This window comes from Cibotium barometz, chromosome 11, assembly GCF_041138505.1.
Source record: "Cibotium barometz isolate CiBa-2024 chromosome 11, ASM4113850v1, whole genome shotgun sequence".
Classification (NCBI taxonomy): Eukaryota; Viridiplantae; Streptophyta; class Polypodiopsida; order Cyatheales; family Cibotiaceae; genus Cibotium; species Cibotium barometz.
In genome coordinates this window covers 14,085,442-14,100,687 of record NC_141056.1, presented here as the reverse complement: position 1 = coordinate 14,100,687, position 15,246 = coordinate 14,085,442, and the positions used below count along the sequence as shown (strand labels likewise).

Genomic DNA, 15,246 nt, shown 5'->3' with positions numbered 1-15,246 from the left:
TCGCAGTATAATTGCATAGAGGACTCTAGTGCTAGTCGTGGGAGGCGATCTCTGTCAAACGTGCATACATGTTGATTATAAGTGACAGTTTGAAAAAGGGCATCTGTAACAATTGGGGCCACCCCAAACTGTGCATGTAGAATGTCATGTGGTATAGATGGCTTACTCCTGATCATGTGTGACAACATCATCACCTGTAGCCTCTCTATGCTTCTCCAGTGATCCTTCCCTAGGCCTGGCCCCCAAAAGGCTGCACCATACATAGCCGTTGGTCGTACTAGAGTATCAAAGAGCCAACACTTAGTGTGAGGTTCTTGGAAATGTGCCTGGAAACACTGTCTCTCCATGGACCATCCATTCTGGGGTTGGGATCCCACTGGCAAACTTGCTGTGGAGCATGTGGTGTAGGGGAAGCTGGCGTGGTCAGAGTCATGGATGATGCAGGAAAGCTGGGATGTAATGGTGGAGATAGGGAGGGATAAGTCGAGAGGCGGGAGAGGTGGTCCTCATAGATGTGGTCACAATCATGATGGAAATGAATCTGGGTGAAGGTGGTGGCAGGGGGTGTGGGCGGTAAGGTGGGGCATGAGAGTGTGAAAGAAAGTAATGCGTGGTCAGCTAGTATGGGGGGAGGAGGGATGGTAAAGTTTGGGATGTGTGGTATAAGAGCGGGAGACCCCATGAGGTAATCCACCGTACTAGTGCCTCCCCCATGCGGAAAAGATGTAAGGTTGCCCGATTGCGGCCATCTGGACAGCCCATTATATATAACTAGCTCATGCATAGCCCCCATCTCCAAGAAGTGTCTACCATATGGTGTTGCATTCCCCATATCCTGGTCGGCCCTATGGAGGCCCATCTCAGCCAAGTCAATTTCGCCAAGTCAATTTTTGACAACATAATGGCATCTCCTTGGAAGTCATATGTCTGCACTTGTTCCCCTTTTGTCTGTGCATTAAAGTCTCCTAATAGGAGGACCTCTCCTTGTTGGGAGAACTCTGTAATGTCTGCAAATAATGGCGCATATGGAGTCTCCCCTTTCTCTGTCAACCTGCATGCATATTCTGATTTCTCTTGTGGGAAGTAGCATACTGCAATATGCATTACTCTCAAGCCAGGCCTGGTTAATCGCATCCACATAAAGCGAGCCTCCTCATTGTGTTTAACCTTTGCGAGCATGCCCCTCAAATGAGGGCGAAAGAAGCATGCCACTCCTTGGGAGCCACCCCCCCCCCCCCGGTGGTGCGTGTTTGTCCTCTGAAAGCTGACTCCCATGTGCAACCCTCCGCTTTGATGTGTTTCTGTGTAGAAGATAATATCCTTATTTATCTGTGTAAATCTCTTTGAAGCCTCCTGTGTCTGACCATAGAGTTCCATTGCAATTCCATACTCCCATCCTCAATGCATCTGTGGTCTCGTAGACCCCGCACCGTCATGTGGGGCGTTTATCTGTGATGATGACTTGGTCATTACGATAAACGGCCCATTTTCTTGCCTTGCGGGCTTCCATAACTTGAACCATCCTGGCTTTCCTATGTTCCACTTGTAGGGGGTGACGTCATCTCCAAGGTATATTTTTGTGGTTCGGAGGGTGGCCCTCTTCTTCAAGAATACCAAACAGGACTCCGTATCTTTGAACTTGAGGAGGAGAGGCCTCTCTCTCGTCAAGCCAAGCATCTACGAAAGGGGTGTCAAGTGAAGCCCATCTGCCTGCATAAAGTCTCACCGTCCTCTTTTGGTGAGTTGCCCACTTGCAAGCCTGTTAGTTGCACACCTAGAGCCCTAGATTGGTGTCGCTTCTCTTCCTCAAGTGTGGCTGTCATGATGGATGTGGCATTTGGGGTGTGGACTGTTTTTTGCTTTTTCACAACCTCAACCTATTTGGAGGTTTCTCCTATCTCTTCTTTGGTTGCTTCCATGTCTTTTCGGAGGCCTACATGCTCCTTGCAGAATCCTGATTTGGTCTCTTGAATCTCTGCTGTGATTGCCTTCTTAGCCTTCTCTAGTTCCACCCAAGTTTGGCATTGGCGTCTTGCAACTGGGCAATCTCTGGAGCAAGGGCTTCTTGTGTGGCTAACTCTCCTTTCTCTTTGCCAGACTTCTGCATCTCTTCCTTGCATAATTCCATACATTTCTCCATGCATGCAGCCAGGCATGCGTCCTTCCAGGCTTCCATCTCGTCTCATCTCATCTTTTTAGCTATTTGTACATTTCCTCTACCCGGTTGTCTTTGCCTTGGATCTCAGTCCTGACAGCATGAATCTCGTTTTGATGCTGGTTCAATGTCCTGTCTATCACCTTCTTTTGGTCTGAAAGGGCCTTTTGAGCCTGTTCTTCGATCTTGTTCACTCTGTCTTCAAGAGGGAGCACCATTGTCACAATCACCTAGCTCAAGCAAATGGCGGGTGGAGGGCACAGGCGGAAACGTAAAGCAGATGGCGGGCAGAGGGCGCAAGCAGAGAGAGTGTAATATGCAGCGGAAGTCTTCGTATTGGAGGATCGTGTCACACAAATGCTCACACCGTCTTCTGTATCCTGAGGTTCGTGAGTTTAGCAAACCATTTTAATACTTCAAACTTTAAAGAGATGAGAGAGATATATACGAGAACTGTACACCAGATTGGGTCCCAGATTACCTACTGAAGGGCCCCCTATCCCGTTATTGAGATAGTATTTGCTTTATTACTTTAGAGAGAATGACTGTGGACTGTAGATAAGCCAAACGCAAGATCTCGGAGGATCGGAAGCTTGGCTAAATTGTGCAGGGCTGTAGAAACACCTCAATGAACTGATCTCGAGCCTATGCACTCTTTTCAAGGGCATGAAGGGCTGCACACCTGAGGCTGAGAAGGGACTGCAGTGGACTGTTCTAAGCTATGTAAATATGCCGAAAATGCTTATGAATGATGTGTTACCTTCACCAGATGACTGAAGCATGTATGGATGATGCACATAAGGCGGAGGAACTGCTGTAGAACTGCTGTAGGACTGAAAACGCAAGGTAGGACTGCTGTGGAACTGTAAATGCAGGCTGGACTAGACTGAACTGCAGCCGGCTCTGTTATGGGCAGAAACGCAGGTGTTGATGCTGAGCTGGGGCCTGAAAGAGTGCTGAATGCAGGCGCCTATGGACTGTATGCTGCGCCTAGGTCTGCAAGGGACTGTAGAGCTGCTGAATGATCTATTGAACTGCTGCGTTGAGGTACAAGGATTGCTGTACTGCTGCGTTGAACTGTAGATGCTGATTGGAAGCAAAATGAAAGACCTCCTGGCTGGAGAAGCAAACGCAGAAGCTCCAATAGGGCTGGATTAGTCTAGGGCTGAAGGCGGGGATGCTCCTAAGGCTGAGGATGAAGGTGCCTAGCTCACTGAAGACTGAATGATGAACTAAGCCCTATGCAAGCCTATTTATACTAACTAGAGGCTGGTCAAGTTGGCTGGTCATTTATTTAATAAAGTTTATATTTATAAATGACAATAAATGCTAAATAAATACCATAAAATATGGAAAAAATACCAGATAAATCCTAGTAAATTCCCTAAGGCTTCTGAGATGTTCTAAATGATGCACAGGCATATGAATGCATATTATGCAGGATGCAGAGTGCTTTCTGATGCAAACCCTAAGGCTTTTACCGACTCTACATGCATGAATGATTCTCTCCAAGTGGGTTAAGGGACTTGACTGACTGATTGACTGACCTGCTAAGACTGAGGAATGACCTACGTAGCTGGTGCCTGCTGAGGAATGACGTACGTAGCTGGTGCCTGACTTATCTTGGACTAAGGATGTACAATGGGGTCACGACGTACGACAAATATCATCCTACTAGGTTCTAATAATGTACAACCAGTTTGTCACCATGCACTGAGTGCAGAGTGCATGTGTGAGAAATGAAATGAAATGAAATGAAATGTTATATTAACGTCTTCAAAAGGCCATAATGACCTATGAGACCAAAAGTTACATCATGGTGGATCTGATACAATGTCTGGATAAAAAAACCCAGAAAATGAAAAATAAAGATGATACTACTGGCACCTAGAAAATGAAACTGGAACTGGAAGGTACACTATGGAGGTACCTCCATCTCATAATATGTGCCGCATCGGACACTGGCGGATCTCCTCAATATCCTCTGTGGTCAGCACCCTGACTGGGTGTCCCGCATGCCTCGCAAGAATAATCCGAATCTGCCGCTGCAACCTCCGTCTATGCTGGGATGCCCTCCTCCGTAGTCGTGGGCGTCTGGACCACCCAAGCTCAATCGCACGATCAATCAGTGTACCCCTGGTGTGGGCGGTATCCATGTCCTGCTGCTGCTGTGGTCCATCTGGCGCAGTGATGGCTGGACTAAAGAAGTCTGTAATGTGCCTCTGAGTCTGGCTCTCTGTGCGCCTAAGCAGGCTATCTCTATGTCTCCGCAGCTCAAGCAAGAACAATCCCAAACACCTCTGGTCCTGGTACCCCATGACTTTGGAAAGTGGTCCAAAACCCTCTCTGAATAAACAGTGGAAACGACCACGTATCTCATAGTATGCAGTACAATGGCATATATAATGCAGCTCTGTCTCTGGCTCCCTATGGCATACTCGGCATATCCTGGCCTCAGCTGGTATACCTCTATATCGGCCAATCTCAATCTCAAGCTGGTGTGAGGATGTGCGAATCTGACCAATAGCACATCGTACTGCATGAGACCATGTAACTGGGTCTGATCACAAAACCATCTGCTGTGAGCTGAAGAAAATGCTCTCTGTAGAAAGCCATCTTCGTGCCCAGCTCCTCAGTCGGCTGTATCCATGTCCTCCTAATGTCCAGCTGAACTAAATCCTGACGGATGAGTGGTAATCTCTGTCCGTGTAAGAGAGAGAGAGAGAGAGAGAGAGAGAGAGAGAGAGAGAGAGATTAAAGTCTACAAATGACCGGAGGGCCTATGAGACCGTGAATAGTACAATGATACCATGGGTATACATTGCCACGAAAAAACTAAAAAAGAATGTGAAAACTGAAAACTCTATAAGCCTCTTGATGGCAGACGTGGCTATGGTGAGGGCATGTCATGTCCACCTCGAGTTGCTCCGGATCCACCTCGCCCGAGAGAAACTACCTCGGATGGGGCCTCCGCACTCCAGCATGCCTGGCGCCCCCACCCCCCGCCCCCCGCCCCCCCCTTGGCTGTCGGCCACGATCCCCTCATCAGCTCCAGATCCTGGACTTGCTCCACCGCCATCGAGCTACCTTTCCACGTGACATAGTTGAGGGACACCTCTCGGCCATACTCGTCAGCCCCATGCTTGATATTTTGGAGAGTGGTATACCATCTACTGGGAGCTGATGTTGCTGACATGTTTCTATGTTCCAAGTATTCCATGATGAGTTTCCATGGACAGTTTTGTATCACCCCAGTGAGATAGCTGTGTTTGTGTTTTGTTTCTGTTTTATTTTCCATTCGATTATGAGATATGCCATGGATCACTTTGGTCTCATAAGCCCATTGGGTATTTAGTAGACACTTAATATATCTTTGTTTCTTTCTTTTTTGTGTGGTGCAGATCCTTGGTGCCTTGGGTCGGGGGCGCCTAGCACGTAGGCTGGAGTAGGTCCACCCACCTGTTGGGGTGCGAATTTGACCCATGTGTACGGCTGGTATGAGCTGGTGTTGGCATGGGTGGCTGAGGTGGATGCTCGTGCCATGAAGAAATCAGCGATGGATCTCTGGGCAATGTCTTATATCCGCTAGCATTGTCTCTCAGCATGTCCTCTCAATACTGCGTCCCTATGTTGTTTGAGCTCTATCAGGTACATCTTGAGACATCTCTGGTCCTTATACTCCATCACCCATGCCAGTGGCCCAAAACCCTCTCGGAAGAGGCAATGAAATCTCCCTTGTATCTCATAATACGCTGGGCATATGAACATATTATGAGCCTCGTCCTCTACCTCCCCTATTGTGCATATTGTGCATATCCGCCATTCTCATGGGATGTTCTTGGCTCTCCCAGTCTCTACTCGGAGGTGGTAGGAGGATACTCTCGGCTGACCGATTGTGATGCGTATAGCATGTTGCATGTGGATCTGGATCTCAAAGAATCCATCCCTGGTGAGTCTTAAAAAATGCTTCCAGTAGAACTCACGTTTGGTCCCTATCTCTGATAAGGATACCCAAGTCAGATGTATGTGTAGGCCGAGTAATTCCAACCGGATGATCCAGTTGATCTCTTTTCGTGAGAGATCGAGGTGTAGGGAGTCTAAGCTATATTGAAATGGGGGGAGATGATCCATTCGCAATCCATGTGCATGAAACCATTCAACTACCTCCGAGTACCCTACTTGCTTTGGTAAGGGTGGTGAACGTCTTCTCTGACCAGCTCTGTGTTCGCACGCACTGATGTCCCGAGGTGGACAAAACTCAATGCCCACCGCCCAAACCTTATCTCCTTTGTACAAAGGGAGCAACCAGCCATGTATCCGTCCCAACTTGCACCACAAGGCACTTGTCCTCTCTACCTGACACCTAGGGTGGACATCTCACCATCTCTCTCTTCCCTCTCTCTCTAGAAGTTGGCGCCCTCCTTCTTGAGGCCTTTTGGTTGTATTTTTTGCACTTTCTCCTTCCCAACTACATGTCCAAGCTTGTTAGTGTATTTTCCAAGCTTCCAAGAGTGTTTCGAGGTGGTATTCACTCTCCCACACACTCCCAATGATTGAAATTCACCAAAACAGCTCTTATATTTGCTGTAATTTCTGGTATTTTTACTGAAAACCCTAATATCAGTCTTCCTTTCTTAAGTTGAACCATAGGGGAAGCTTTCCCAGGGTTCCCTTCATCCTCTTGAAGACTTTTGTCGCGAAGGATCGCGACAAATTGAAGATTTCAACACTCCAAACACTTCCATCGTGAAGACTTCTGCTGTCATCGACTCTACTTGCAATTGGTAAGCTTTGTTGTTAAATATGGAAGCAAGTAGAATGAGGGAGGAGCAGCACTCCATGTTCACATACCTTGTGTAGTGTTCTCTTGTCCTACGTGCTCTCTCTTGCATATTGTTGCTACCATGTGTTGGTGGAACAATAGAGAGTAGATGGTAGGGAACATGGGCACTTGAGAGGGTAGTGTGAATTGCAAGTCTACACCGACAACACATTGTTTGCAAAACTGTATTTATATGCATTGGTATGGAAATTTGGTCAGAAATTCCCATGACACTATGTACTTGATTCTCCCAAGATCAATATACTTTAATTGAGGGAGGGGCCGGTTGTTCCGGCTCATTGTGCATCTCTCATCAATTCAGCAAATTACTTCTTGTATTGAGCATGTTGTCCATTAAATCTTAGTGTATTTAAGTGTATTGATTAGCATTGTGTTCAACTAAGTTTCAATACATGCTGAATGTAAGTAATGGTTTGGAAGAGAGCCTCTGTGACTAGTGGGGCTACCCCAAACTTCGCATGTCTGAGGTCATGGGGCACCAATTGCTTACTCCTAATCATGTGTGACAACTTCAACACCTAAAGCCTCCTAATACTGCACACATCCTCCCCCAATCTTGGTTCCAAATGGCTGCTCCATACATAGTTGTTGGGCGCATTAAGGTATCAAAGAGCCAACACTTAGTGCGGGGTTCCTAAAAATGTCCCTCGAAGCACTGTCTCTCCAAACGGGCCAAGGAGGCATGCCCTTGTGCTAATCTGTAAGCAGCAGTTATACTAAACACATGACCTATAAATGTGATTCCAATATATACATATCTTGACGCAATCTCGCCTCGCGCCTCTTTGAATCGGAAGGATAGGTGTGAGGTGGTCGGGCAGTTGGTGTTAAATACCATCACTTTGGTTTTACCAAAATTGGCCATAAGGTCTTTCTCCCCACCATAGTCTACACACACACACACACACACACACACACACACACATACATACATACATACATACATACATACATACACATAAATATATATATATATATATATATATATATATAGTAAGTCGGTTCTGTCTATTTGAGGCAATGTGGCTAAATACACTCCACAATTGCTCAATAGGAGAGGAACTAGCTCCTTGGCTCAGAATACGACTGGCAAGATATTGAAGCTCAAGAGTCCCTGCTCCATAATCCTCCCACCATAAAGCAACACCCACACTGCATCTGTCTCTCTTTGCATCTGCAGAACCAAATCTTCCTTGCATGCTTCTATAAATTGATAATTAATCTTTGATAGACCTCCTTCGGGAAGGATCTGGCACCAATTTTCCCAATACTTTCTTCTAGCCACCTATGACCTCCTCTTCAGTCTCTTGGCCGCAGCCCCTGGAACTTTGGATCAAGCACAAAACCAGCTGCATGCAAGGGTGAATGATAGTTATCCTATCGAGTTTGGAAAAGTACTCTCAACTCCTCTTGCCTTCCCTTATTAGGCTCCACCTCTCTAATGTGCTCTATCATCTTGTCCATGCCCTCATAAACCTTGCCAATGCAAGGTTGCTTGCTGTCTGCAATCCTTAACACGTGAATGATGGGCTTCAGAACAACATTAAGATGGCCCACATCAGCCCAAAATGCATCATGAATCACATTACTGCAGCATGCTCTACCTGTAACTGAACAAGAGGTGGGCCAATTAATCCATTGATCACTCACCACAAGCTGTCTCAAAACATTTTTCACCTTTCAAAGCCTCTCCAACATAATAAAATTGTAGGCAAAGCGGGTTTCAGAGTATTTTAAAATATCCTTTTGGGGAGACCATAGTTGCATTCTGTACCCGTACTCATCCGATGAGCACCTTCAGTACTTTTCGTACCACTCCATACGTTCCGTACCACTCCATACGTTCCGTACCAAATATGAGGTTCAATGTACAACACTTATTTCGCCCGTTTTTTAATTATTTTAGTCAGTGGTCATTGCTCAGTAGTTAATAGATTAGTTTTCATTTCAATATTACCATTGTCTTTCATGCTATTTTTGTATGGATGCTAGATATTTCTTATTTTATATACATACATACATACATACATAGTAAAAAACGTGAATGTACTTATCTTGATGCGTACTTTACGTACTCGTACCATACCGCACCGTACCTAAAGTACTCAACCACTATGGGGGAGACCTCTTTTTGAACTCTAAGACAATATAGTAGTGACGAGTGATAAAACTGACAATCTCTCTCCCTTTTTCAAGAACAGGTGCCACCCATGGCAAATCCCCAATGTTCTTCAGCAAATTATTCAGCCCATGTGTCATACTAGGAGTGAATGTGATATGACCACTAGATGCACTAGAAGCAAAAAAAGAGGGATTTACAACCACAAACCTTGGAGGTGGAGCTCGAAACACGTGTGCATTGAGCCTTTTGTGTAACTCCTCCTTCTTCTCTGTTGGAACTGATTGGCAAAAGGCACATCATGGCCACGATTGCCACCTCCTGTCTTTGCTTGCTTGCAATACGTGCACTTCCATTTCCTTGCACCTCCACTTGCATATGTCTCATCACAGTCCACCTCTTCCCACCATGATCAAGTAGCTTGCTTCTTGGACCATGTGTTGCCTGAAGCTCTAGGTGCCATTGAATGATTGACGATTGAAGGAGAAGAAGATGAAAGTGATGAGGAGGAGGAGCACATTGTTCACTGTTTGAAGGAGGTCAAGTGACGAGTCTCTGTTCAATTGCAGGGAGGGGTGGCCGGCGGCGAGCACACACACACAGTAGCCCGTTTTTTTTTGTTATCTTGGGGAAAGTACCATTTGAAGTTACTTTAGTACCTTAGGTACCTTAGGTACTAGATTAGGTACCTTTGGTACCTCACAAGTACCTTTAATAGATGGATGACGGATGTTGCATTCCCGACCGTCACAAGGAACGGCCGTTCCAAAAACGACAGCGCTGTTCTCCAAACAGCATCAAGCGTTCCCACTCGATCACCACGTTATCGGCTGTTCCGTACTGTTCCGGTGTTCCATGCGCGTAGGAAACGCTGTTCCGCTGTTCCAGACCATAGGGAACGATGTTTCCTTCCTGTGACTACTCCCCGCAAAATGTGTCTAGAGCATCTAGGCATTTTTTTCTTCAGAAAGAGACTTCTATTAAGTATGAAAAAAACATACAACAATCACAGCTATAAGCCGGGAAAGAATAGAATCACCCCAATATGTAAGGTGATTTCAACCACTGAGGAGCATCATGATGCCATGTAAGACCTGTGGTACTAGAGGAAAAGAAGATGCCACACCAAGTGGCCGACCAGTCTCATCCCTAATGAGCTCGTTCCACATAAGAGGTTGTCCTCATCCAAAAACCTAGGAAGCCTTTGTTGCAAAAAAGATCTCATGCTTCTCCATGCATCTAGGCGTTTTTGCAGTCCCTCCTTTGAATTTGAGATGAGGACAATGTCATTGATGTATAGCAATATGGGCACCATTTTTTGGGCCAAAGTTGATCCTCTACCTCCAAAGCTGTCCACAAATTATGGAATCTCATCAATGCATAGCCCAAATAGTGTCGGTGAGAGCAGACAACCTTGCTTCCCCCTCCCCCCCCCCCCCCCCCCCCCCCCCGCCCCCCTGAAATAGATCCTTTTATTAGTTGAAAAATGGCAGCCCAAGGACTTGATGTACATGCTCAGCACCCTGGGAAGGGCAAAATACAAAGAGAGGAGGGTGTTTCCCTCCATTGCTGGCTGGCTGCTCTCGGACGGAAACTACCTCATACAAAAAAGGGGGTGGTGGGATGGGGAAGCCGAACCGATGGCCTATAATGTCAAGTCATTTGCCGGCCCGATCTGTGAGAAAGGGACCCGTGGGCATGTGCGCAGGAAGGCCGCTCATTGTCTATACATGCGATCCATTCCGACCCGCCTGGCCTACAGCTTGCAACTTCCTCCACTGGCCATGAAGGGTATGAATGATGTCATTCAAAATGGAGCGGATGGACAGCAAGAGGGGTGAGAGTACCCTTGATGGCCTCGCTGCACCGAGCCCACTAAATATTCCATGCAACTATGCTATTGATAAGCTCCCATCACGGCTGGTGCTTGTAGACCAAGGCTCTGCCGAATTGTCGGGGGTGGAAACTATATGAATCCTGCAGGTGAGAGAGCCGACGGGCCTGCCCACCTACTATCCACTTGGTTCTTAGGATATGGGTTCTGCGTGGACTACCTCCCACTCCTTCAGTATAGTTTTGACCCCCCTTTTCTCTAGCTCTCTTATGAGGACACCAACCGGGTTATCTGATTAGATCTTCTCAGCCTCTCAGCCTCTTCACCACTGCACATGGATTGCACCTTTGGAGCTCCCACTGAAGATGCACTTCTATAGAGATCACTTCCTCGGGATGAGTGAGGATGGATTCATCCAGTGGCCGGGCTACTTAAGTGTTAACATGTCCCATGCCATGCAGATTGTGAATGACGAGATACAGTTTCATCCCACCGCCTCAGAGTAGAGACAGGGAGAGCTCAGCGCATCCTCAAAGCTGGGGAGCTCATACGGAGACCCAAAGAGGAGAGGATCTGTGGATTATGCCACACAGAGGTTGAGATAGAGGAGCATTACATATGTCGGTGCCCAATATACTATGAGATCCGTAGGGGGTTTCATTGTCTCTTCCATGAGGGATTTGGCCCATCTTCTAGGATCATTGACTTCTCGGACCAACACTGCCTAGGGCTCTTCTTGCTCAAGCTCTACAGACAGAGGGACACTTTCTTGAGAGAGCCCCAGCCACCTTGACCCCTCCCTCGCCAGCCAACCATCACTAGCTTCTTCAGGATCCACGAGGAGGAGGACACCCATACAATGGATCCCGTGGACCCACCTTGGGCTGTTGCGGACCCACCTCACCCGAGAGGAGCTACCTTGGACCGCCGGCCTCGACATTCCAGTTTGCCTGACGTCCCTACCCCCCGTGACGTCGACCATGATCCTGTCATCAGCTCCAGATCCTGTCATTGCAATTGAGCTACCTTTCCACGTGTCGTAGCTGAGGGAGATCTCTCGGCCATACTCATTAGCCTCATGGTTGATATTTTGGAGAGTGGTATACCATGTATTGGGCAGTGATGCTCCTCTCATGTTTCATGTTCGCTCTTGATACTCCATGATAAGATTTCCATGGCCTGTTTTGTATCACGGCAGTGTGATAATTTTGAGTTCTATTTTATTTTCGGTTCCATGAGGAGATATGCCAGGTACATTATTGTATCACTTTGGTTTGATAGGCCCATTGGGTCTTTAGTAGATGCTTAATATATCTTTCTTTCTTTCTCTCTCTCTCTCTTTCCACCCATCCATCTCTATTTACCCAAGTCACCATGGCTTGATCTCTTCATCTTTTCTTCCACTCACTCTCTCTCATGGCTGAAACCATGTTCACAGACATCCCGTTATAAATGAAAAGACCATGTGGAGCTCCTAGCTCTAGGAAGTGCCTCCCACACACCGTGACCTCCTCACGGTCTTGTCATGATCTTTGTAACCCTGTGTTAGTGATGTCCAGCTCTTGTAGTGTGATACGGTTGTCCAGATCAAGTAGTGGGACTTGGTGATGGTGTTGAAGTCCCGAGGTAGGACCGCATTCTTACAACACCCCCCCCCCCCCCCCCCCCCCCCCCCCCCGGCCCCCGCCCCCCCCCCCCTTTCCCTTTCTGAGAACTCCATAATATCCCCATAATATACTGGATTGTGCTATGCTTTGTGGCATAAGGGGAGTGGCTCGGTGCAAAATAATGCACAACAATGTGGATGCCATTTGTTCTGTACCTGCACCCCAAAGATGCCGTGTGTCCTCGTCCTTTCGAACGATTTTTGAGACTCTGGCAGAGTTGGGGTCTAAAAAGGACAGCTACCCATCCCGAGTATGTTCTCCTCCTGATGTGTGGGTCTTGTCTCGGAAAGCTGACTCGCACCCGAAGCTGGCTATGCTTGGCAAGCCCCTCTTGGGCTTTGATACGAGCCTTTGTATAGAAAATGACATCCCTACCTATGAGAGTCTCGCTCAAACCTCTTGGATCTGTGTCATAGGCCCTGCGTCCTTATTTGGGAATGCGGTTAGTGATATTGATCCTGCAATCTCTTTAGAGTCCCGTAGCTGCACCCCAAAGATACTGTGCGTCCTTGTCCTTTCGGATGATTTTTGAGACTCCGTCGGAGGTGGGGTCTAAAAAGGACAGCTATCCATCCCGAGTACGCCCTCCTCGTGATGTGTGGGTCTCATCTCGGAAAGCTGACTCCCACCCGAAGCTGGCTATGCTTGGCAAGCCCCTCTTGGGGCTCTGATATGAGTCTTTGTATAGAAAATGACATCCCTGCCTATGAGAGTCTCGCTCAAACCTCTTGGATCTGTGTCATAGACCATGCGTCCTTATTTGGGAATGCGGTTAGTGATATTGATCCTGCCATCTCTTTAAAGTTTAGACAGCCCACTTGCCCCCTCGTGAATTGTCACCATTGCACCTCACGCCAGTGTGCCACTTGTGTTGGGGTGAGATCCTCCCCCATCATGTACACCTGTGTGCCCTTGAGGGCAGCCCGCCTGTCTAAGAAGACATGTATGCTTGTGGCATTAGGGAATCTGATGATGACGGGCCACTCTTATGTCATATCCTTCCTTGCCCTCCATGTATCTGCAAAGGAGGGGGGGAGGGGGGGGGGGTTTTCGTTGGGGTCTAGTGCTGTCCACTCCTATCATCTGGCAAAGGGTCATGGCATTTGCCTTGGGGGAAGCCTCCACTTGTAGCCCCCACACTTGCACATGGAGGGCCCTATCCTTCCTACGTTTCTCCTCTCAAAGAGTCTCATGTATGATGCTCTCTGGGGGTTTGTTCTTTTTCACAACCTCCACCCAATCTTTCTTGCTGGTCTCTAGTTCTTCCTGGAACTTATCACTCGCAGCCTTTAGCTGCTCCAAGTCCGTCTTTAGACTCTCTCCTGTATACTCAATTCCTCGTCCTCCACTCTATGGTCCTTCACAGTGGCCTTTAGGACTCCTGTTTCTGCTTGGAGTTCCCCTATCATTGATGCAGCCTCTAGCATTGCGTGCTGTTGCATCTAGGTCTCTTTTAGTGTCAGAATCTCCTCCTCATGATGGTTCAACTTTCGCCTCTAGTTCTTCAATCTTGTTATTATTGCCTTGTTTCTCCTTGCGGATGGCTTCCAACTGTTTTTCGTGTTGGTTAAGGACCTTGTCCAACACCTTCTTCTGCTCGATCACTGCCTTCTTGATGTTGTCCTTCACGTTCTTGATGTATGCTTGATAGAGAAGGAAAGAATGATAGTTATATTAAACGTCTTGAAAAGATCCAATGGGTCTATGAGACCAAAAGTGATGCAATAGTGTCCATGTAATCTCATCATGGTACAAAAGAAAACAAAGACTAGAGCCATGAGCTGGGAATGTCAAATCCGAGCCGTATGATACAAAATGGGACCATCATCAAGCATGGGGGTACTAGTAGCCTATAGAAAGCTATGCAGATCCATTGGGTGTGGGAAGGTGGCTCTATGCCTATCCAAGATCTCCTCAAGCTGAGGCTGATGTTTGTGTTACTGCAAGGTCCAGGGAGTTTGGGACGTCAGACTCGCTGTAGTGCCGTGGACCGATCTAGAGTCACACTAGAGTGGGGTTTGGCGGAGGTGGGGCACTCGAGAATGTGTGGCTCGATGAGGCTCTGGTTATGCCATATCCATGGCTGGTGTGGCGTCCTCTCGTGATCGGAAGAACTGAGTGATGGTCGCTTGGGGCCGGGGTGGATGTCTCCCATGGGGTCTCGACTCCCTAATCAGTGAGTCTCTGTGGTGATGATGCTCTAGTAGGAAGTGGCCTAGGCACCGCTGTTGATCTGGGTAATCCATGATCCCGGATAAGGGTCCAAACTCCTCTCTGAAGGGATAATGGAACCTCTCTCTAATCTCATAATATAAAGTGCACTTGCATGTGAAGTGCTTCTTTGACTCGACCTCCCTTTGGCATATAGCAAATATTCTCTCCTCACGAGGTACCTGCATGGCTCTCCGTGTCTCTGTCTTAAGGTGGTGGGATGACACCCGCAATTGGCCCACTGCAATCCGCATGGCATGTGACATGCGTGTGTGTGTGTGTGTGTGTGTGTGTGTGTGTGTGTGTATAGTTATAAGAAGTACAATAAACTGATTGTCTTACAGTTATAAGAACAGAGTTATAAGACTCCGAGATGATACTGAGTAGAAAATACTGGAAAATGTATATCAGGTAGAT

The 15,246-nt window shown here is 47.3% G+C and overlaps 1 protein-coding gene across 10 annotated transcripts in view; it reads left to right on the top strand.

Annotated features, from left to right (window-relative positions):
* Window positions 1-15,246, top strand: part of LOC147633792 (uncharacterized) — a 145,849-nt gene that overhangs the window by 49,473 nt on the left and 81,130 nt on the right. The window lies entirely within an intron of this gene.